Source organism: Parasteatoda tepidariorum, chromosome 8 (assembly GCF_043381705.1).
Source record: "Parasteatoda tepidariorum isolate YZ-2023 chromosome 8, CAS_Ptep_4.0, whole genome shotgun sequence".
NCBI classification, from domain to species: Eukaryota; Metazoa; Arthropoda; class Arachnida; order Araneae; family Theridiidae; genus Parasteatoda; species Parasteatoda tepidariorum.
This window is the reverse complement of record NC_092211.1, coordinates 68,614,880-68,638,423: the sequence shown is the minus strand read 5'-3', so window position 1 is coordinate 68,638,423 and position 23,544 is coordinate 68,614,880. Positions and strand designations below refer to the sequence as shown.

Here is a 23,544-nt window from a genome sequence, read left to right as displayed (position 1 = left end):
TCGCCCGCTTGACTAACTGAACGCATAAAATGCGGAACCATGAGCGATTAATTTGAATTTAATCACCGTCGCCTAGTTTCAACCAAAAGCGCGACACTGCGCCAAATTTCTCCATACATAAAATCCAGGAATCGTTCCGTGAAAATGCGCCCCCGCTAGCAAAAATGTTTATGACTGCTTTCATGCCGATATTAAATCTGCATTAAAAAAGTCTTCATATCTGGCATCACAAACCTGTCTCAATCTCCATTTTAGATATTGGTAGACAAGGTTTAACATTGTGTACTTATATTTTATTACCACTTCGTTATGTAAGACGGCTATAATTTAGGTTTTACAATATGTAAGGAATTACAAATAAATCTTCTCCGTGTACAAGACATGAGGAGTTTCACAAGCAATTTATTTATAAAGAAACTGCTTTTGAGAAAATATATGACAGTAATTAGTATGCAATCGACTTGACTTTCTCTGTCAGTCATTAAATTGACCAATAAAGGGGCTTCTGTTCCTGCATTACAATCTAATAACTTTATAATTTCAAGCTTACACAAAAATAAAAAAACTTTAACAGTTCCTTCAGAGAATAAAAGCATTTAGGTTTTCCGGAAGTTATGAAAATTAAACTTACTTACATAAAAGAAACCTGAATTTAGACTGCAATCTCTGAATTTTAAAAATCTACAAATCATAACTCTATTTAAATTTTTTTTAGATTTCAGAGAATAAAAGCATTTAGGTTTTCCGTAAGTTATGAAAATTAAATTTATTTACATAAAAGAAACCTGAATTTAGACTGCAATCTCTGAATTTTAAAAAATCTACATATCGTAACTCTATTTAAATTTTTTTTAGATAGTAAGAAACGAAATTCACAAGCAATTTATTTATAAAGTAGCTGCTTTTGAGAAAATATATGATATTAATAGTAAGCAATCTACTTGACTTTCTCTGTTAGTCATTAAATTGACCAATAAAGGGGTTTCAGTTCCTGCATTATAGCCTAATAACTGCATAATTTCAAGCTTACACAAAAATAAAAAAAACGTTAACAGTTCCTTCAAAAAATTAAATATAAAGCATTTAGCATATAAAGCATTTAGGTGCTTAGGAAGCTATGAAAATTAAATTTATTTACTTAAAAGAAACCTGAATTTAGACTGCAATCTCTGAATTTTAAAAATATTTCATATTATAACTCTATTTCAAATTTTTTTTTCACACATTAATAAACGAAGTTTAACAATGTGTATTGATATTTCATTACCACTTCATTACATAAGAAAGCCATATAATTCAAGTTTTAAACAATATGATCAGGATTGTAAATAAATCTCCTCTTTGTGCTGTACATGAAGGGTTTCGCAAGCAATTTATTTGTAAGGAAACTGCTTTTGAGAAAACATATGACAGCAATTAGTGTGCTATTGACTTCATTTTCTGTGTTAGTCATTAAATTGACTAATTTAAAGAAGCTTCAGCTACTTGTGCAATATGAACTAATTACTTCATGACTTCAAAAAATAAAAGCATTTGAGATATTAGAAATTTTCGAAATTAAATGTATTTATTTGAGGGAAATCTGCAATTAAATTTAAAATTTAGCTGTTCAAAATTATAATTGTTAATTTCGTGAGATATAAGTAAAAAATAAACGATTTCAAATACTAAGTAAAATAAAATAAAATTTAAAAACAAACAATGATAAAAAGGATCTTTCACCTTTTTCAACAAAGTTTCTAAAACTTTTCTTTTTTTTAAATCAAACTAAAAAGATGTTTGAAATCTTTTTTAAAATAGCCCCTAATGCGTTTTTTATTTACTTTTATGAACTTAGAAAATTTTTTTTACTTACAATTCTTAATTAAACATGTCATTTATGATTTTTAAATGACCCAAAGCCATTAAAATAACGTGTTAAACTGTTTGAAAGCTGTGAAGTAAAATAGATTATGCTGCCATCTCTTTCTTTGAGAAAAAACTAATAAATTTAATGAATCAAAATAAACTCAACAATCAACACATTCCTGTCAAACTTATATTACAATCAATAATTAAACATGCCATAAATTTTTAAATGACCCAAAAACATTTAAGAAATTTTGAATTTTTTTAAAAGTATTTAAAAAAAAAAGGATTTACAATCATTATTTTGATTTAAGGTTAATATGTTACTTAAAATAACATAATACTTCTTGATAAAGTTTTTGTTATAAAGACAATTTAAATACCCTTTTTACTACATATTTTAAAAATTGAGTCATACGTCTTCCCTGTCCTTATCGTAATTATTTAATATTCTATATTAGATTTAAAACTTTGGAGAGTTTTATGATCTATTTATGTTAAAATTTGCGCTAGATCGTTAATTTTTGTATAAATTAAGTGGAAGACATTTTTCTAGCAATTTGAAAGATTATATTGCAGAATCTTTTCTTTGAGAAAAAGACTTAGGTTCATGTATACTTGGATATAATTTTTATCATGCATATAATTTTTATATTTACAATTTTTGCATTTTTGTTAGTAAACTACTTCTAAGCGAGGCAACTTGTGAAACTTCGAGTATGTTCTATGTATATTAGAATAAGTTTAATTGCTTAAAGCGCTCAAAGAATAAAACATAACGGATAAAGCAATTTTTTTTCTCAACAAAACGCAGAAATGATTTAAAAAAGTCGCATTATGCTATAGCTCGAAAATTATTCAACCAATTTACATATTTGTTTTTTGGCCAACAGGGAACTGGCTTTGCATCAGAATGGTTCAGGGTTTGATTCCCGGGCAAGGCATGGATGTTCTTTCATTCACTGCACTATCTGTCCTTACTGTGAGAGCAACGTTTGCCCATCTAATATTATGCCCCTGGAAAAGTGGCCAACAAATCTGCCCTTCAGATGCCTATATGACGAAAAGTCACTTTTGTCAAAAATTGCTTTCGGTTTAACATAATACGTCTTGTAGATCAACATAATTTAACTTTACTTGGTCGGGTTTCTTAATTTTTTAAATTTGCTAATTAACTTAATTTGCTCAAATTCTTAATAGCTCTTTTCAACCTTAATTCTTCAACCTTATGGTTAACGTTGTTTTTCCATTTTCATCTCGTTGGCATAGAAAGGTTGACTAATTAATCCTTTTCTTAATAATTTCTTCTGCGTGTTGTTGAAATAATATACCAACTTTGAAATATTTTTAAGAAATACATTTTTGGTTTTAATTTTTTTAATTTCTCATTAAATCGTTTTGAAATTGAAATTCCACAAAGCAAACAAACGTGGGCAACAATGGCTGAATTGTACATACGGAGCGGCAGCTTTGATTTCAATGACCCAGTCTCCCTATCAACCACTTCATTCGAATTTAATAGAAGCACAGGTACCCCCTTTCCCACCCCTTTCCACGACCATTATTATTATTTTCTTGAACCGCGCCGTAAAAATTCGAATGAAACTGGCATCATTAACATAAATACGGGGATGAAATTTATCCCCTCTTCTGGAAAATTAGAAGGATCACCATAAAACTAAAATGAGTGCGCATATATCACCTACGTGGAAAAACATGGATAGATCCCCACCACAACGTTCTTTTGTGTAGCATTCTGCACAGCAGGAATATTCCTTTTTTGTTATTAAAATATCGGTTAGAACGTTTTTTAGTGTAATTTGAAGATAAGGAAGAACATTTACCGTTATATTTTAGGTGGATGGAAGGATTTTTAACAGATTGTTGGGGAAATGTAATAGATTTTTGATGCCAGTATATCCGACAAAGATGTTTAACTTTGAGAGTTTTTTATGGTGGAATATTAAAAGAAAGAAAGAGAAATTTACGATCTTTATAAGCTTAAGGAAGCGTTTTTGTTGTTGGAATAGTTTATGGAGCGCCGTTTTCAAGTTATTTTGCTTCGCTTTAGATTGTTAAAAAACCATCTTCAGCTATTGAAAGTTTTTGTGTTGATGTTTGCGTATTTCTTATAAAAACTACTCTTTACAGGAAAATCATTACATATACTGAAAAAAAAAAAGAGTATTCTGAGAAAAAAGTGCTAAATACAAAACGTTTACGTTTCTTTTTTTTTTTAAAAAAAAGATTTATTTATATGAGTTTTAAACATTGTAAAGATTTTTTTTTTAGAAAAGAAATTTTTTTAAAGCTAGCCGTGTTATTAATGGCATTTTCTTATTTTAGCTTTTAAATAGTTTTTTTTCTAATCCCTAAAAAAGGGAATTTTGAGAATTTCGAGAAAAAAGCATTGAATATGAAGTTTACGTGTTTTTTTTTCTTCTTAATATTAAAAGATTTATTTATATAATTTTTAAAAATTGTATATTGTTCATGAAAGACAACTTTTTCTTCAATATGGCACGTTTGTAATGGTCTTTTCTTGCTTCTTTAGCTTTGAAATATATTTTTTAAATTCACATGAAACAAATTTGATTTTGTGTCAAATTTCCTTAACTAGATTATAAGCTTAGATTATTTCTTTCGAGGTTTCATGCGCCTTTCAGGCGTTAAGAGCTTTAATGCAAAGTCAAGATTTATTTCCTTTAATTTGCACTTATTGTTCATTATTTTATACATTTCTTATCGTAAACATAAATGAATTTTATTGAGAAATTACAGCGTTAACAAAAATTACCGCAAGTTGAGTCAAAATATGGCTCAAATTTGCTGTTTTAAAATTAGTGTCAAAATTCGTCAACGGCTAAAACAATATATAAAACAATAAAAGAATGTTTTGGAGATGTACACCATATGTAGAAAGTGCTTGACTCAGTCAAAATTAGCAGATCCACCATTTCAGAAGGAATTCTCTGACATGTAGCAGAAACCATTGCTTTATAATTTTTGCTGTCGGCAACGCCATCTATGGACTTAATTTTTAATAATTTGGAAACCCGTTGAGATATTGTTGGATTCCTCAGCAGGCTGCTACAAACATACATTTCAATATATTTTCGTTTTTCTTTATTTGGTTTTCCAAATCATCGTTCATCGTTGCGTCGCAATGTAGTTAATACTTTTTATACAGCTACTAAATATTAATAGCCATTTTTCCCTTAAGTATTTATCTTTCATTCACTTAAGGAAAATGTAAACATTCCTTTTCAATTCATTAAAAAACAATCATTCACAAATTAATTTAAAAATAATTTATTTCCTTAGTTAGAATTTCAAGAGAGAAACTTTTAAAATCGCTTGGTGCAATTCACAAGAAAGAAAGATACCTAACAAGTTTTATTAAATATGCATAGAGTCTTATGAATAAAAGACGACTTCTTAGTTAAGAAAAACCAACTCAACTTGTCACACAGAAAAAGAAACGATGATATGACAAATTTCAGGGAATATTTCTACGGCTAAAGCTAACTGCCGTTGACAGTTGGAAATTGCTTTAATTCCATTTGAAGAGTGATATTTAAGTAAGCATCGCACTCAATTGGTCGGTGTTCGAAGTTAATCAAAAGTGGGTGTGTCTTCACTTCATGTCACGCATGTTCCCGTACGCTTAAAACCTCTTTTGTTCGTTTCGGAGATTATCAAAAAGAGTTAATGATCAAACACTGCCTTACTGATGGAAAGCAAATATTTTCCTAGTTCTCGGAGTTTACTTTTGATGTAGATACTGGTTCGTAAATTGACTTACTAAAGGTTTGAGTCAATAGAAAACCGAAGACAATTTCGATGTACTGTATGGCGTTGAAAAAGTTTTATGTTCGAGATATGTAATCCCTTGCTAGTTTTTATTTCTTGTTCATATCTGTAAGAGCTCCAAATTTTGTGTGGCTTTTTACCTATCACTTTGTCAAAAAGCTTTTCATTTTTTCGCGTATTGGCCGATGAAATCAAAGATATTTTTCTAAGCTCAGTGTTTGAGTTTAAAGATAACCTTATCAATAATTCAGGTAAAATTCTGCTCACATATACGATTTGTAGTATTTAGCAATTAAAAAGATCTCATTAAAGCATTTTTTTTGTATAAAGAAAATAGGCATTTCTAACAAAACAACCTTACTGAACACTTTTAAACTCAGTAGTTGGTCCTATAATCTTAGAAAAATCTTATAAAATCATAAAACCATGATACGATTTAAATTTACTACTAACTCAATAACGCGTCAATCGGAACCATGATTACATTTAAATTAAACCATAGTATCGTGTAATTAAATTTAAAAAGGGAAAATACAATGATTCAACTTAGCAGCATATTAAAGTTGCAGCATGTTTGAAGGATATTTCGGATATTATCCAAAATTTCTATCAGTGTTCTTTTAAAGACTTGTATATTGTTTAGTATGTAAGTTCTGAAGATCTTTTGTGACTTTCAGAGAATGAATCTCTTAACTTTTAGCTCTCTTAACTCAACCATACTTAACTTAACTTAGAATCTCTTAACTTAACCATAGTACCTTTTGAGACCTTAATCTCGGACTTCCAATTCTACAATTAGTAGCATTCTCCTCATAGAAACGTCTTCTATTTAAAAAATTTCTATTTTTTAAGAATATTTTAATAAAACATCTTTTATTAAAATATTCCTAAAAAGGCAACTGTTTTAAAATCATTGTAGGGATTTAAATTAAGCACTTGTATATTAGTTAGTGTGTAGGTGCTAGAAATTTCATTGGATGGAGCTTCTATTTTTTTTTTTTTTTTTAAATCTTTCGGAACTTTATTCTCGGACTACATTAGAATTAGTGTGGGAAGGTATTCTCTTAAGAACAGCATCTGTTTTCTCTCTGATTTTATTTTTTTCCTTCTAAAAAATCCATGATTCATTATTAATGATTATTCATGATTAAATTCATTAACAGGATTTCAATTAAGCACACGTGTATTATTTAATTTGGAAAGTGCTGAAAATCTTCAGTAGCTCTAGGAGAGAAAGCCTTCAACATTTTTGTTGTCTTTCTGGACCATTTTATAGAATCCGAATTCCATTTACCATTACAATTAAAATGAAGTACAATTACATTCCAATCACTTCCATTACAATTAACTGAGTAAGTATTTTTCCAGTAAAAAAAATTCTGTGTTATTTTTAATTCACTTTTATTTATGTTTTTAACAATCAATATCCATTAAAGTTATTTAAATTTCGCAGAAAATGGTTTCAATGTTCAATGATTTTACATACTAAGCGAAACATTTCAGTAAGATTTCTATATTCATTCTAATATATAAATAAGGAGAACAGTTTTCATGTTAAATATCTAAAGAAAAACTTTATATACATTATTGAACAAAAAATATAGAATGATTCACTATAAAACTACAAAGTTATACTACACCAATAAGCTACAAACTACAAATATACATAAACTATAAAGATCAAACTTAGAAAAGCTGTATTTGAATGACTTTCAATGAAATATTATCAGTTAACATTCAGCATTTTATCGAGTCAATTCAACATGATTTTTTTTAAACATTCGAAAGATTAAATTACATACCTGTTTAAAAATTAAATATCGAAAAAAAGTAATAAACTATAAATAAATTTAAATTAGATATTCTAGAAAAGCTCAAGAAAGATCAAAGTGTAAATCTGTTTGGGTTAGATATATAATAAAGAGCACACAAGAAATATTAAACTATAAATCTGTTGAAATTACATATAGTAGAAAAGTCCGAATCAACCATCTACCATTAAACTTATTTCTATCTGTTGTTCGTAATTTAATTTCATACGTGAACGGAAAATTTATACGCATTAACTGAAAACTCCAACGTTGTTGAAAACTAATGCATCGCGATAATGGCAATTACAGGTTACCTACCAGAAGAAGAAAAAAAATTAACTCGGCAAATTCTTAACCCTTTCTATTTAGTTCGCCAATTTTCTTGTCACGGTGTCTTTTCCGAGTGCCCCCCAAAAATCAGCGCATCCCTCTACAAATGGATTTACAATTATATCCTCTATTCTTTCTCTTCGTTCTCTTTTGTATCGTATTGCTAGCTTTGCACAATTACTCTCCCAAAACAAAAGATCAGAAAACGTATCGAATAAAATTACTCTTAAGGTCCGTTCACCCAGGGAGAGGAAAAGACTTTCCAAAAGCCATCAGTAGTAAACGGAGCTGCTTTTCTGAATGCAATTTAATGTCAAATGAGCTTGAGTTCACTGATTTATAACGTTGCCCTGGGCAACCTGAAATCAGAGCCTCTGTCTGTACATTCGATAACTTTTGTCGAGCGACAGATTTTAATTGGGCTTTGAGCTCGCAAGTTAATAAATGAACTCTGCCGCTGGGTTCATAAATTCCGGAGACGGATTTTTGGGCAGGACATGGAGCACTGATTCGCGATTGATTTGTTCTCTGGCTCTGGCATTGAAATGAAAACCTTTTGATGTTGGACGCAGGGAGAGACTTAGTTGTGTGCAAGGGGAAACTTTTGCTGAAATAATGATGGTCATTTTAAAAGAGTTGATTTAGTTTTGTTTTCGAATGCAGCTAAAACTAAATGCATGTAAGTCTAACGACATGCTTCGTTCAAAACACTTTGGAGTTCTCATTATTTTAGGTTAACTTGAAAAGACTTTGTGGTCGTCGCAATTAGAACGAAAACAACATCCTTCAAAACTTTTGTGCAGAATTCTTCCCAACAATAATAAAGTAGTTAAGTATATGTTCAGTTAGCTTTGAGAATTGAATGCAATAATATTCTACGCATACATTTCTCTTACACGGTGACGGAGAAAGTTATCCTTTTTTCGTGTTGGTAACAGGGAATTAAAATATCAAGCTTGTGAGCTGTCATAATCATAAAAGCGTATACGTACATGCTTACAAATTTCTGAATCAAAATTATTTTTTTTCACGTGGGTAGCTAAAGCTGAAACAAGTTGAGAAGAACTGAAAATTTTAAAAGTGAATAGTTCATATCAACAAAGTGTTCTATATTATATATTAACTATACTTATGCAGGTTCTGTAATAATGATTTTATTCACTGTTATTGTTGTTCATTGAAGAATTAGTATTAGTCATGCTGTTACGCTTTTTAGTAAAAAAAAGCGTCTCTTGAAAAAAAAAAGCGTCTTGATGACCGTTATGTAAGACGTAAAATTGTAAGAATGCATAGGAATCATGACGTCATGCATGATTTAAATGTTGATATTGAAGAACATGGCATCTGTTCTATGACCAAAATAGGTAGCTTTTGTACTGCTCGCTTGTGAGCAAAAGAAAAAAAGATTCTTCTTTGAAGTATTCTATATTTGATCTTGAAATTTAGTTTATATTTTTTTATCTCACTAAATTAATGTTTATGCTTTCTTATATTCAAGCTGAGTCATAAAAATGGGGTTTGAACATTATACGAATTAAGGGTACCAAATTAAAAACACATAAAAACAAAACAAAAAGAATTGAAGAAAATAAATTTAAAAGTAATATTTGAAACATCTCCGGATTTTAATAGGCAATCAAACTGGTTTTTCACCAATCCTTTTTTACTTATGATAGCGTTTTCAGTTTTTTCCTCTCTAAAATATTAATATTTGTCCATTAATGTGCATGCCTTTCTTATTTTTCAAAAAGTTTTTAAAATTATAAATTAAGGGTGGTGACTGCGGAGCACCTTGAATGCTAAATCGAAAACATGTGACTTATTTTAAATACTCTAATAATAACATGCGTTTATGTATTGCATATTTCCAAACTAAAAGGATAACAATCGATTCGCGTTAAGTATATACCTTTCGAAACTCTAAAACTGTGTTTAGAATTATTTTCATTTCAATTATAAATTTTCTCAGTACACGTTTTAGTTTATTTTACTAAAAAAAAAGGAAAAAAGATCGATGCTCTTCCAATAATCCATTCTATTTGAACTATAACAACTTTCCTCTCTCATAAACTTCAAAAAAAGACCCAAACTAATCAATCTTACCCTATCAAATACTTTCTGAGTCTAAAACTCGTTAAACTCAATTTAAAATACTCTCAAAGTTAATAAAACCTAATTGTAAGAGTACTTTCTAAAAAAAACCTCTTTCGCCTTTTTCTCCGATATCTCATTTAGCACTAGAAATTGAGTTCGTAGGACTCTTAGGTTTCCTAATGGTCCAACTCTCTGAAATCGCCGACGATGAGATTTAGACAGAGAGTCCTAATAGAAAACGAAATCCCCCTAAAAAGGAATAATATCCTGTAAAAGGATTAAAAGGACTAGAGGTTATGGGATTAGAGAGCTGATCCTTCCCGTAGATTATTAGATCTCTTATCATGCCTTACTGCCCGAACAGATGGCTTTCTTTCTTTCTTTTTTTATTTTTGAAAAATCGAGAGGACAGATTTGTTTAACCAATAAGCTTTGAGTTGAAAAATGGTAATTTGATTTCAACGTTAGCATTTGTAATGGTGCGTTTTAATGATGGGAGTAATTTCCCTCACTATTTGATAAGTGAAATTTGTATGCGTTTGTTCTTGAAAATCTTTAGTCAATCAACTATTCTTATCAACATTTATAGATCAAGTATAATTGTATACAACAATAGTATAATAAAAAATTCAACAAAAATTGGAATTTTCAATACTAATGTTAAATCTGCCCTGCTATATGGACCTGAGACATGACACTGCAATAAAAATAACACGAAAAAAACTTCAAGCATTTATTAACAACTGTTTGAGAAGAATCTTGAGTTGTATCAAGTGGTTTCATAAAATTTGTAAAGCAGAAATCCTTGAAAAAGCAAAACAGAAGCGGATTGATCTGAAAAATAAAAAAAAACGTAAATGAATTAGTCATATTCTATGTATACCTGCAAATTTTTAAGAAGAACAAGCTTTTGAATGGAACCCTCAGGGCAATAGAAAAAGAGGAAGACCTAAAAATTTTTGGTGCAGAACAATTGTAAGCGAATTGAAAACAATAGAAAAGACATGAAGAGAGGCAAAATATCTGGTCACAAATAGAGTAAGACGGAAACCCATGATAGAAGCCCTATGCTCGAATCTGTGCGAAGAGGAATATGTGTATGTGTGTATAATTAATGCAAAATGTTATGTGATTCTTCTTTTATAATCTTTATTTTAGAAATTACACTGGGGGACCTATTTTTTTTCAAAATTATTCTTTGGGTTAAAAATATACTGTTGTGTAGTCATTAGTTTGAGCTTTAGTACAGCTAAAAAAGGTGAGCATAATGCTTCCGTTGTTGCTGAAGAACAAACAGGAGATTTTAAGGAAAGATAATTCGTACGGAAAGATTTTGAAGAAAGATAAGAGTCAAACTCTTATCATTATCATCAAGAATTTTATTTCTTTAAAAGAATTTGCGGCATATTAATACAGTGAAAAAATGTCGGATAGAATATTTTTTTACGGTTTTTGCGGTAAAATTCTTATATTCAAATCCATGAAATTTATTTTAGGGGGCCGACACACTCACAAACACATTGGCACTAAAAAGATGAGGGAAGAAAAATATTTTTACTTTTCAAGTCTAATATTTCTTCATATTCTACAATGTTTATGAATTGATTATTGAAATATGATAGGTATATTACATGATTAAGTAGATACATGATAGATATATAATACGAGAAATGGTAGGTATCTGATATTATAAAATGAAACGGTATGGTAATATTAAATTTTAAATCGCAAGATAAGTATCGAAAAATCCAAGAAGGTGAAAAATAGAAATGTTATTATTTTTTACTAAGTTACTAAGATGAGTTACTAAGTGTTACTAAGATGATCTGAAACAAAATCTATATATCTACCACTTTTCCGAACAAAAAATAATGTTAAGAATCTAAAAAATCTATTTTAAACATGCATTATTTAATTCCAATTCTTATACAGGAAGTTACAGTTAAGAAGTTACAATTCCTTCTTTATTTGTCTTACAAGTAACTCAAACTGGACAGGAAATTTAACAAAAATTGAAGATTTTTGGATAATAGCAAGCAACTGGATGATTTATACCATTGTAATTCATAAAAGACATATCTTTTCACACTTTGAATGATTCAATCTATTACGTAATATATTTTTAAATAAGAAAGACAAATTAATTTATTTTAATTATTTTTTATTCTATTACCATATTTACGTAAACAATTCCGAAAACAGGAGGTATTTTCATAACATATCTCTTTCCTCCAGAAAAAAATGGACATTCGATACTTGCACCTATGCAAAAAGCAATAAACTTCCAATAATAGAATTGTCACCGATTTATTGATTTTAGGGTAATAGCGAACAAAACTGAATGAATTATAGCATTGTAATTTACTCACGTATCATACTTTTAATGATTGGGTGTATTGCGTAATTTAATTCTAAGTAAAAAAGACAAATTAATTTTATTTTTATTTTTTATTCTGCTACCATATTTACACAAATAATTCATTCCGAAAATAGAAGCTATTTTCATGGCGTTCTCCTTTCCTCTAAAAAAAATGGACATTCGATACTTACACCTATGCAAAAAGCAATAAACTTCCAATAAAATTGTCACCGATACGACCAGAAAAAGTGTGAAGTCGGCAATTTAAAGGATTTAGATCGCTTTGCCGGTGTTATAAAAGAATAGAGAGGGGGAAAAAAACACTAGAACCGTTTTCGAATGTCCTGGTGTGAATGTGAGGGTACAGGAGATAGTATAAAAAAAATTCTGACTCGTCCCCTACCGTGATATCTCTCTACTGGAATATTTATACCCACCCTATTGACAGACCAGATTTATAACCGAGAAATCCCCACTCTAGAGTTGGAATATTGGATGGATAGGTACCCCGGATCAATCAACAGGGCCCAGGGGGTGATTCAGAGATAGGACATGGAGGAGGGGGCGTAATTAGACAGTGGGAGGGTGTGGAATTTCCCTCGAGGGGGCAGGTTGGATCTCCTTGTTTGCACTATTCCAGATGGAGCAATGACTATAAAGTTCTGTTTGGGACACTTAAGAAAATTAGCTTTAGAAAATGGTTTCCTTTTTCTGAGTTCAAATGATAACAGCAGACTCAAATGCAGATTTAAAAACTAATTAATCTTTTTCTGATAATTTATAATTTAAAAACAAGTCAAAGATGGTAATAATTCTAAGCTTATTACGCGTCATTAATTGATGTCAATATTTTTTTTTTCCAAATACTTTTGGAATACGTTAGGTGACTTATTTTGTGTATCTCACTGCGTAGACTATGCATCAAAATCATACCTATTGTTAAAAACTAAGGGAAAATTAATTTTTTTATTTTCCCTATAAATATTAATGTAGCATTGAAATTTTGTATTACTCCACAAAATGTTGCTGAAATATTTTTTGAAAAAAAATACTGAATGAGGAATCAAAAATTTGTACCTCTCCACAAATTATCTCTGAAATATTTTAAAAACTTAAAATGATGCCTTGAAATTTTGTATTACACCCCCTCCCACCCAAAAAAAACGTTGAGGAAATATTTAAAGAAACAATTATTGAATAAGGCGTTGAAATTTTATATGACCTCAAAAGTTGTTGCGGGAATATTTAAAAAAAAAATATTGAATGAGGCCATGAAATTTTATATTATCCCAGAAATTGTTGCTGAAATATTTTAAAAATATTAAATGAATGCTTGAAATTTTGTATTACCTCTCAAAATGTTGCTGAAATATTTAAAAAAAAATATTGAATGAGGACTTAAAATTATTCATTACTCCACAAATTGTTGCTGAAATATTTTTAAAATATTAAATAGCCTTGAAATTTTATATTACCCCTCAAAATATTGCTGAAAATATTTAAAATGTTAAATGTAGCTTTCAAATTTTGCACCACCCAACAAATAATAGCTAAAATTTTTATAAATATTTCAAAAATAACTTTACACATTCTATTTTTTTATTAAAGTAGTATTAAAACAAGCTAATACTGCATTCCACCATCATGCGCAATTAAATATTTTAAGGCACCTGAATTGCCAAAGAAGAAGAAAATAGATAATGATAATAACTTGGAAAACGTAGAAATAAGCATATGCATATACGAATTAACCGATTCTATACGAAACAAAAACGTTCATCGTTTAGATATATTAACTATCTAAACTTTGATAATACACCTTTTACAATCTTCTTGATACGTTAACTATTTAAATTTATTCCATATCCGTTTTACTATCTTTAAAATATGATTAATATTTAAACTCAAACTAAATATATCTTAGTATATTTTTCATTTCGTTTACTACCTAAATATTCACTAAGTTAGTTATACTAAATTTTTGATACTAAATAAACATGACTTCGTATTTTAACTAACTATTCACGAGGATAAAATTTTATTTTGTTTTTATCCACGTTAACTTATTGAATATTTAAAATATAAAACATTTTTGTATTCCGGAAATTAGGCAGCAATGCTTTTATAAATTATTTAGTTTCAGTAAATCACATGTTTAAAAAAGAATAATATTAATATTCTCTAATAATTCAAACTATAAGAGTTTTTAAAATGTAAAAACTGCATTTTATTTATTAATAAGAAATATTTCTTTGCTTTACTGAATATTTGGAATGCAATCTTTTTTTTAATTTTAACATTAGACAGCTATAAAAAATTATTCCATTTTTTTAATGAAATTAAAAACATTAACATTGTCTTATAATTCAACCTATAAATGTTTTTTAAAATGGTAAAACGTTTTCATTATTTATGTAAAATATTGCTTTGATTTATTGAATATTTTTAATGCAATTTTTTTCTATTCTTTGAATAAGGTAGTTATAACCGTAAAAATATATAGTAAAGTTTTTGAATGACTTAATTCAAAACATTATATCGACTAATATTTCAACTTATATGTTGTTGTTTTTTTAAAAAAGAAGTAGTAACGCTTTTATTGTGGAAATATATGTATTTTTTTATTAACGTGAAAGTTTCATATTGAATTCAGGATCTTACAAAAAAAAATTAAATAGTCTAAAGCACCATTGTAACGAAAAGTGATCCTAAACTTTTGCATACCAAATTTTACATACCAGTGAATTGTACACTTACCTTCGAAGGCAAGGGGTAAAGATGAACTATGATGGTTATATAGCCGTATGGCCTGCCAGGATGTATTGCCAACATTTTGATGGCTCTACCAATCTAGCAGAGATGGTCTCTTAGACCGAGGAAGGGAGCATTACGTACCCTCAAAGGCTTTTTGTAGGTGGAAGTAACTCAAAGTAATTACACGTGGGACTACTCTAAAAACCTTTCTGAGTGACTATAACGGTACTAGGGTTTCAATCCCCACAGTTCCACTATTTCTGGAAACGGGCATTTCCTAATTGCTGGGGTTAATCCCCGGTAAAAGCTGTTGGAAGACGAGGAAATTGCAATGTTGTTCATATTTACTCGAAATCTAACAATGCTTTTGATAAATTACAAACTAGTAGAAACACAATCTGATGTTAGTAACAATAGGGTTAAGATTTATTTTTATGAGTAAGAAACATTTAAAAAGTTTTTTTTTTGTATAAAAGTTAAGGAAAAAATAATGTAAAAGTTGGCTTTTGGTATATTGAGCCCGAATAACTACAACACATGATGAAAAAAAAGTTTTCATAATAAAAATTATCAAATTTGAGAAGAGTTTTAAAATGACTGAACGCTAAAACTCCGTCTGAGCGCTAAAACAGTTTCGCAGTTGGAGTTGGTGGCGCTGCTGTTTTGCGCGTATTTGTATTCCCACAATAATTAAATTCATTTATCATTTGTCCTTAATCATTACTTAATCGATACTTAATCTCACGTACACGTATCTCATGTCCTATGTTCCTTAACTTAATCGTTCCTAAACCATACGTATCGTTCCTTAAGCACACGTATCTTAATTTTTAAATGATATGTATAGTTTCCTAATCACTCGTATCCTTTCATAATCCTTCAGTCATACGTATCATTCTCTATTCATAAGAATCATTTCTTAATCATACATATCGTTTCTTAATCCTTAAACCATGCGTATCATTCCTTAATCACAGGCATCCTTTCTTAATCGTTAATTAGTCATATGTACTGTTCCTGTGTTTAAGTAGTGAGTTATCACTTGTGGCTCCTTAGTCATACGTATTATTTCTTAATCCTTAAATCATCGTTTAGTTTATGTTTTTTTTTTCGTGTAGCCCATTTTTAGTATCATTTTATTTTGTGTTCAAATTAATAAAAAAACTGAAGTAAATAGTTGCATTTATTTGCTCTTGGTCATAAAAGAAAAAATAACGACAAAATATCAAGTTTAAGCTATTTGTTTTCTTCTTTTTAATTAAAACGACTTATTTTCTAACATAAGTTAAATAAATGAATTGCAAAAATTAATTTAAAATATACGTGCGATTTTAAATTTAAATATCATAGGTTAATAAATACCACAGGGGAACAAATTTTTTTGTTGCATTAATGTAAATACTTGACTCTTGTGTGGAGATTTCAAATCTAAAATTAGTTTTGTTTCTAAAGTTAAGAGATTTTTTTTAAAAAAATGACATTATTTGTCTATTTTTGTCGGAATGTATAACTTTAAAAACGTTATATATAACAAAGGGTTACATAAATGTTGCAACTAACTTCTGAGGACGTTAGGACATGTACCTGAAAACGTCCCCTTACGCGCATAGGGGCACTTTCGACCTGTTCAGGAGCACACGAAGAACCAGTTCATAATAGGGAAGCATTCTTGGCAGCGTATGACAACATTCCTATGTAATTTTAATTCTGATGATACTTTATAATTCCTTTAGAAGTTTGTCGTAGTATTTAAGCGACCCCCTGTTGCATATAATGTTTTTAAACTTATACATTTCAACACAAATAGACTAAAAATGTCATTTAAAAAAACTCTAGCTTGGAGGGGAATTCGATTGCAGATTTGAAATCAGCGATACGAAAGTATCCAAGATACGTTAAAAAAATAGGAAATGGAAAATAATAATAGAAAACAAAAAATGCAATAGAAATATGCAGTAGGAAACAAAAAAAAATAATTTTTGCCTAGTGTAATTGATAATACTTTGTTTCATATCATTTATCTGAATGCAGTTGAGATGAATTACAAGCCCTTGTGTAATAACAAGAATTTTTAACATCAAAAATAATAATTACCTTGAAAAAAACTGCTTTTTTCAGGGTTCAACCATTAACGTGAATTGTTTACTATGGAATTTTTTATAAAATGAGTCAGCCTTTGGGTCACAAAAATATGTCACTGCAAAATATTTCGAACAGAAAAAAATTTACATAACAATGCTGCGGAAAATGCAAAAGATTTATAGTCAATGGGTCGGAAAAAGTTGAACATGGTACATAAAAAAGTTTTATTTCCAGTTCAGAAAGCTATTGTTAAGTTTTAAAAAAGGGGTTGGGAGATACTATGTCACATACTATAGGAATATGTCCGTGACCTTTTTTTTCCATTTTATAAAATTGTTACATGGCATGGTTGTTTAGATGGAAATTTTTTATTGATTATTTATATATTATGATGTAAAATTTGGCCTTTGACTGGGAAATTTAAATATTATCTTTCGCATAAGTTGTTTCGTTTCAAAGTTTTTTTACAAACTGGAAAAAAAATATGCACAATTTTAATCAAAGGAATATTTACTACCAACGAGATAAAAAAAATTTAATGAATAAACTAAACAAAACTTTTATTACATTTTTTTTTTGCTTCATTGAAAAGAATATTTGTCTTTCAATATTTAGTTTAAAAGTCATTTCATACACATTTAAAAAAAGTTTTATTGGCAGAAACTATCCGTAATATTTCATTCTTTTACATATTAAGTAAGGAAGGTGCTTTGCATGACTGACCTAGATAATAATGCTTATCATTTTGAGTTTTGCCTGCCCTTCTCAGACAAAGTTCTGAAATACAAGGTGTTCCAAAGCTCTACCGACATTATCAAAGAGGTGATAAAAGGCTCCAAGAAAAGCAAAATTTGTCACAGAACAAATGACCATAGTCGCAAACCATGTTGAGAAGGTGAGATAGAGAGAATACAGATTTTGACGTTATGCTGATAAACAAATACAAAGGATACTATACACTTGCTAACTATAAAAAAAATTCCGTTGATTATATATTGCAAAGGTTGCTCAAAGTGATTTCAGTGTCTACAGTGACTTAAAAATGATTCTCGAATGCACTTAAATTTGATATGTTTTTTTTATCTTTAAATAGGCAACGATCATCCGAGTTATGAGATCCTCAATTGATCTTAACTTTTATTCTTCTCTAGAATGGCCTAATAAACAAAAATTTTAAATAAATCATGAAATGAAAGTAGTATGTTACATCGAAACTGTGCACGCATAGAATTAAGGGAATTAAAACTAGAATCTAAATAAGCCATAAAAGGAAAACAGTCTTCTACACCGCAACTGACCACAATTGGAATTTAATGGAATTAAAACTAAAATTTAAATAAACCATTAAATTTTCATTTTATGGTTTATTTGTTATGCATTATGTTACACCACAGTAGTCCACGAGTAAAGCTCAAGCATCAGGTCACAAAGTGACCATATAACCTAGTTTTTGTTTTCTTGCCCATTGATTAAAAATGGTAATGCCTCTGAACACCAAAAACTAAACCTGTATCCAATAAAAAACTTTCTCAGATCATTTTCGATTGTAGTTTATATGGTATATCGATATCTCATTATTATCAATCATCGCCCGTAAGTACCTGTCCACTCTTTTTTCTTCCAAAATATATCGTCTACCATCGATCTTTCCAAGCATCTGTACGGTTTCTCACGATATCAAACTAACTAAAATGAAAAATACTGTACATAGCCCCACCCCAAATATACTTACCCTATCTTAACTTTATTTTTCCTTAAATCAACTTTAATACACTATTATTTCTAAATATCTATACATTTATAACACATTTAACTATATATTTAAGAAAAATTATAAATTATTCAAATTTGATAGAGCTGTTTTAATTATCAATCTAGCCAAATTCGCATTATACAATGATTTTAGAGCTCAAATTTCATTATTATTTTAGAGGTCCAACATTATCTGAGAGGATATTTTTTATTATCAAATTCTAAGGATATGTTTTTTGAAATTGAGTTTTTCTAAAAAATTTTATCATTTTCTGACAAAATCTAGTGAATGTGCAGTGAAGTAAGTGTTATTCGTATATATTGCTATCATTTTTAGGCAAGTATATATTGCTATCATTTTTAGGCAAGTATACATTGCTATAATTTTTAGGCAAGTATATATTGCTATCATTTTTAGGCAAACTTGAATCCTACCCTCCACAGAAATATCAAATGTAATTTGCACAATCCCCTCTCCCTTATGATATCGCTATTCGCTATCAAGAATCAAAATATATAATTTTATTCATTTTAAATCGTCCTTTGTTTTTCCGTCTTTGTATCCCCAATTTCTTATCGATACGCGTTATTTGTTTGTAAATATATAGATAAAAAATGCTTACTGTCCATAATGAAACTCAAAAGTAAGCGTAGCTTACTACAAAAAATAAAACGAAATTGAGATAGAATTTGAGATAAATATTGGCTTATATTGCACAACAATGCTTAAGCTAACAAATTTTGTAGAAATATGATAATGCATAATGTGAACTGTATTGCATGAAAATAGGATACGCTTCCGTTGAAACTTATTTTATTATAAATTGTAACAAAGAAGAACATACATGGTAAGCTTTGGTACAAACATCACCCAACCATGCCCAAGCAACCAGTCCCATTTGTTAGAGTAGGTAAGTGGGTACTTTATTTACATCACACTAGAGCAGTACAGTGAGCAATGGTGACGGTCTAGGAACACACCATCACAATTTTGATCCTCTGTAGAGGGGATCTTATTTGTGATGCCACTTCCTCAATTTAGACATATATGTGAAGGGAAAGGAAATTTTTTCCTGTTCCCAGTACCCATGGTACTGCTCAGCAACTGACCACAGAACAGTATATCGTATGTACTCGGAAGGTCTTAGCGGAGTCGAGGATTGAACCTCGGGCCCCTCTCTTTGTTAGGGTTCTTTATTTTTACGGCCTTGTTAGGCGTAATTTTAACACTAAGTATTTTTGACCCTGGTCTAACTACGTGGACAGCACGCTTGCGGCTAACCCTCTTTCCAAACTTCCACTTCATAACAAACTAGGGGACTTTCAGCCATGACAGATTTAACGTGCACCTTGTCAACTGACAATCCAACTCGAGTTTTGTCCCGCAGTGAACTGATCGTAAAGACGAGGCTCGCAGTAGAACACCGAAGTCAAGCATCACTGGCTGCGGTCAGTAAACGGATGGTTGACCACTTTGATCAGCCTACGTAGAAACCGAGGGTGCACGATATCGGTCTTCGATAAACTGTTCTACCGTAAAATGCTCGACTTCGCGTGCAGGTGGTCGGGCTACCAAAGCAGAGGAGCCATCCCCTCTGCAGAGGATCAAAATTGCAATGGCATGTCTACGGATGATCCTCAGGGATATTGCCAATAACCCATTGTGCAGCTCTAGTGCGATGTAAATAAAGTACTTACCTACCTACTCGAGTTTTACATGATGATATTTATATTTTTCACTGCTTCTTGAACTTTACTTAATATACTAGCATTTTGTTGCACTGTTGTCAAATGTTTCTTACGTTAAACCTAATCCTATGGTTTATATTAGCTTCATTAGCTCATCTATGGTTTATATTAGCTGTGGTTTATATGCATTGAGTGTGGTAGAAACTAGACGTCCAAATTAACATGACCAACGGTATCTCACCCATTGGGGTGGTCCTGAAGGAGTGGATACCACCTCTGGAGAACTCACTAGGTCTGCTCATCGGCCAGACCGATTGTACAGCTCATTGGAAATAAAAATAAAAAAAATATTAGCTTCAGTTAAAATTAAGTTGTGAAACCTAGCAATTCAATTAGCTAAATTAAAAAACCGGCACCGCATTCATTAACAAAATTATGTTTGCGGTTATTTTTTGAGAATTTGTTAATTTATCAGCGTGCTATTAATTTACGGAACTTCTCGCAAAATTATACCACCGTAACAAAAAAAGTTAAAATCCTACATCATTTATGGTACATTTAAGAGCAGCACTTTTTCACTTTCGATTTTAATTTATTAGAAATGCATTGAGGACGGCGGAGATTAAAGAACAAACGTTTTTCTTCCTAAAAATGTAATGAAGCAATCCGAGTTTTGAATTTAAGACGAAATCAGAAACAGCTCGAAGAAATCGAAAGCTCTTTGAAGAGAAGATTTTTCCATTACTTTTGAAATCGATTTCTTAAAATTATTTTTCCCTATCGCTAATGGGAAAAATTTATTTTCCATTACATTTCTTTTTTAACTTTTCCCTGATGCTTTTTATTATTTTTATCAACTGTTTCGTACCGGTACGAGGAGGACTCCCGTAACGTGACTCCCTTATCAGCTATAAATTTTTCCCCACTCCTGAAAAAGTTTTTTCATATCTTTCTTTTTGTTGGATCTACTTTTTTCCCGCTCTTCACTCGAACGGTATGAGGAATGTTCCCCGGAAAACATATTCCAGCCTTTCTCTCATGACGTCATGACTCAGGTGTCGATTGGAAAAACTCATCGACGTTGTTCTATTTTTTTTTATCTGTTGCCGAAAGTGTGTTAATCAGTGTCGTTTTTATCAGCAGGTATCGACGTAATTACCCTGGGTTTCTATCTTTATTTTTTGGAATGTCATCGACTAAAATATTATATCCTGATTTCGTGGAAAGGCTGATATGAAAAAAGGCATTTAATCTTCGTTTAAAACGCAAATTAGGACGATATCATTCTAATATAATATCGTTCCTACAAGCCATTAATTGCTTTTTAATTATTGAAATTTTTTAATCCCTATTTTAAAAAAAACTATAAGTTTTAGGGAAGATCTTTTCTAAAATCAACGTAAAACTTAGGAAGTATCTAAAACTGGATCCATTTTCTAAATACATGTCCTTTCGAATATTTTAAAATAAACACAATCTCATTCAAAATTCAGAAACATTACTATATTTTTTTTTTCGAAATGTAATTTAAAATAAAATAAAAACTCCATCAAAGCCAAATGACGTCTACTGTTTTAATATAATTACATCTGTGTTTAAAATTAGGAATAAATTAGTTCATTGCTTTTTGAAATGTAACGTCACAACCAAATGAGGCCTATTATTATTGCAATACAATTACAATTTTGTTCAAAATTGCGAATATTTGTAACTTTTAGGAAAATCTTCGCAACCAAATGATATATATATTTTCTTAAAATTATAACTCAATTCCAAATTAAGAACGTATTACTTCAATTTTTTAAAATGTATATTGAAAGAAAACCCTCCATTACTACTAAATGATATCTAAATTTCAAATACAATTGCAACACTGGTTAAAAATTATGAATATATTATTTCATTTTTTCGAAATATAACTGGAAAGAAAATCTTCCACTCAAACCAAATGATACTTACTACATAGATATAATTACAACTCAATTCAGAATTCATATAATATAGTGTGTATTGTATTAATAACTAAAAATTTCACGATTTCGAGCTATGCATAAAATTTTTATGATTAAGTTATCTAATTAAAGCTTTGAAATCCTATTGCTAAATGGCCATACCTGAATGTAAATCTATGAGGTTGGTGTTAGAACTAGATAAGATTAAGTTCTTAAATTAAAACATGACATTAATTTGAAGCATACAATTTTTCAAAACTGGTACTTTAGAGTTATCTTAGTAACTTCGTTATTACTTTAGCACTCTAATATCCATTTTTATAAAATCATGAACCGAACCTATAGGTTGTTCACTATTTCAATGTAATCACAACTGTGTTTAAACTAAACTTAAAAAAACGCCTATAGGCTAAATTCCCAAATCTGTTAGAAATTTAAAGTATTGTGTTATAATTTAATCACTTGGAAGAATTACTTAAAAAGAAAATCTTCCTGTAATCTAATGGTACTATAATCCTGTTTTAATTTAAAATAATTGCCGTCGTGCGAATTATTCATTACTATGCCATTTTAAACGATGTACTGGGGCCGAGATAGCCTGGTGTTTAGGACGTTGGGCTCGTGTTCGTGAGATCGCGAGTTAGAATCTCGCCTGCCGAAGAATCCCTGTGTATTAAATGGAGATTGGTGCACGCTAAATTTGTCAGGGTCAAGAAGTCCTCCAAGTTTCAATGAAAAATCTCTCCCAATGAGGTAACCCGAATTCAAATTCCAGCGATGGCTGGTCGATACGAATTCCTCTGGTTGAGTCCTCTGGCTTATCGTCCTCTGGTTGAAGTCAAAATTATGATCTGTGGATAAATTAACGAAGTATGAATGGGTCCTTACTGTAAAAAACGGGCAGTGACGTGTGTGCGGCTGAAACCGTATTTTTGACCATATATGGCTCCACTGAAAAGCAAGAAACGCTCCCTCTGTTTTAAAAATTTGCTTGGCAAATGGCATAAATAACAACAACAAACGATGCATCAACTACAGATTGTCAAAATTATTAGTAATC

At 30.0% G+C, this 23,544-nt stretch overlaps 1 protein-coding gene across 4 annotated transcripts in view; it reads left to right on the top strand.

Annotated features, from left to right (window-relative positions):
- LOC107448750 (discoidin domain-containing receptor 2) overlaps positions 1 to 23,544 on the top strand; it is a 607,770-nt gene that overhangs the window by 436,338 nt on the left and 147,888 nt on the right. The window lies entirely within an intron of this gene.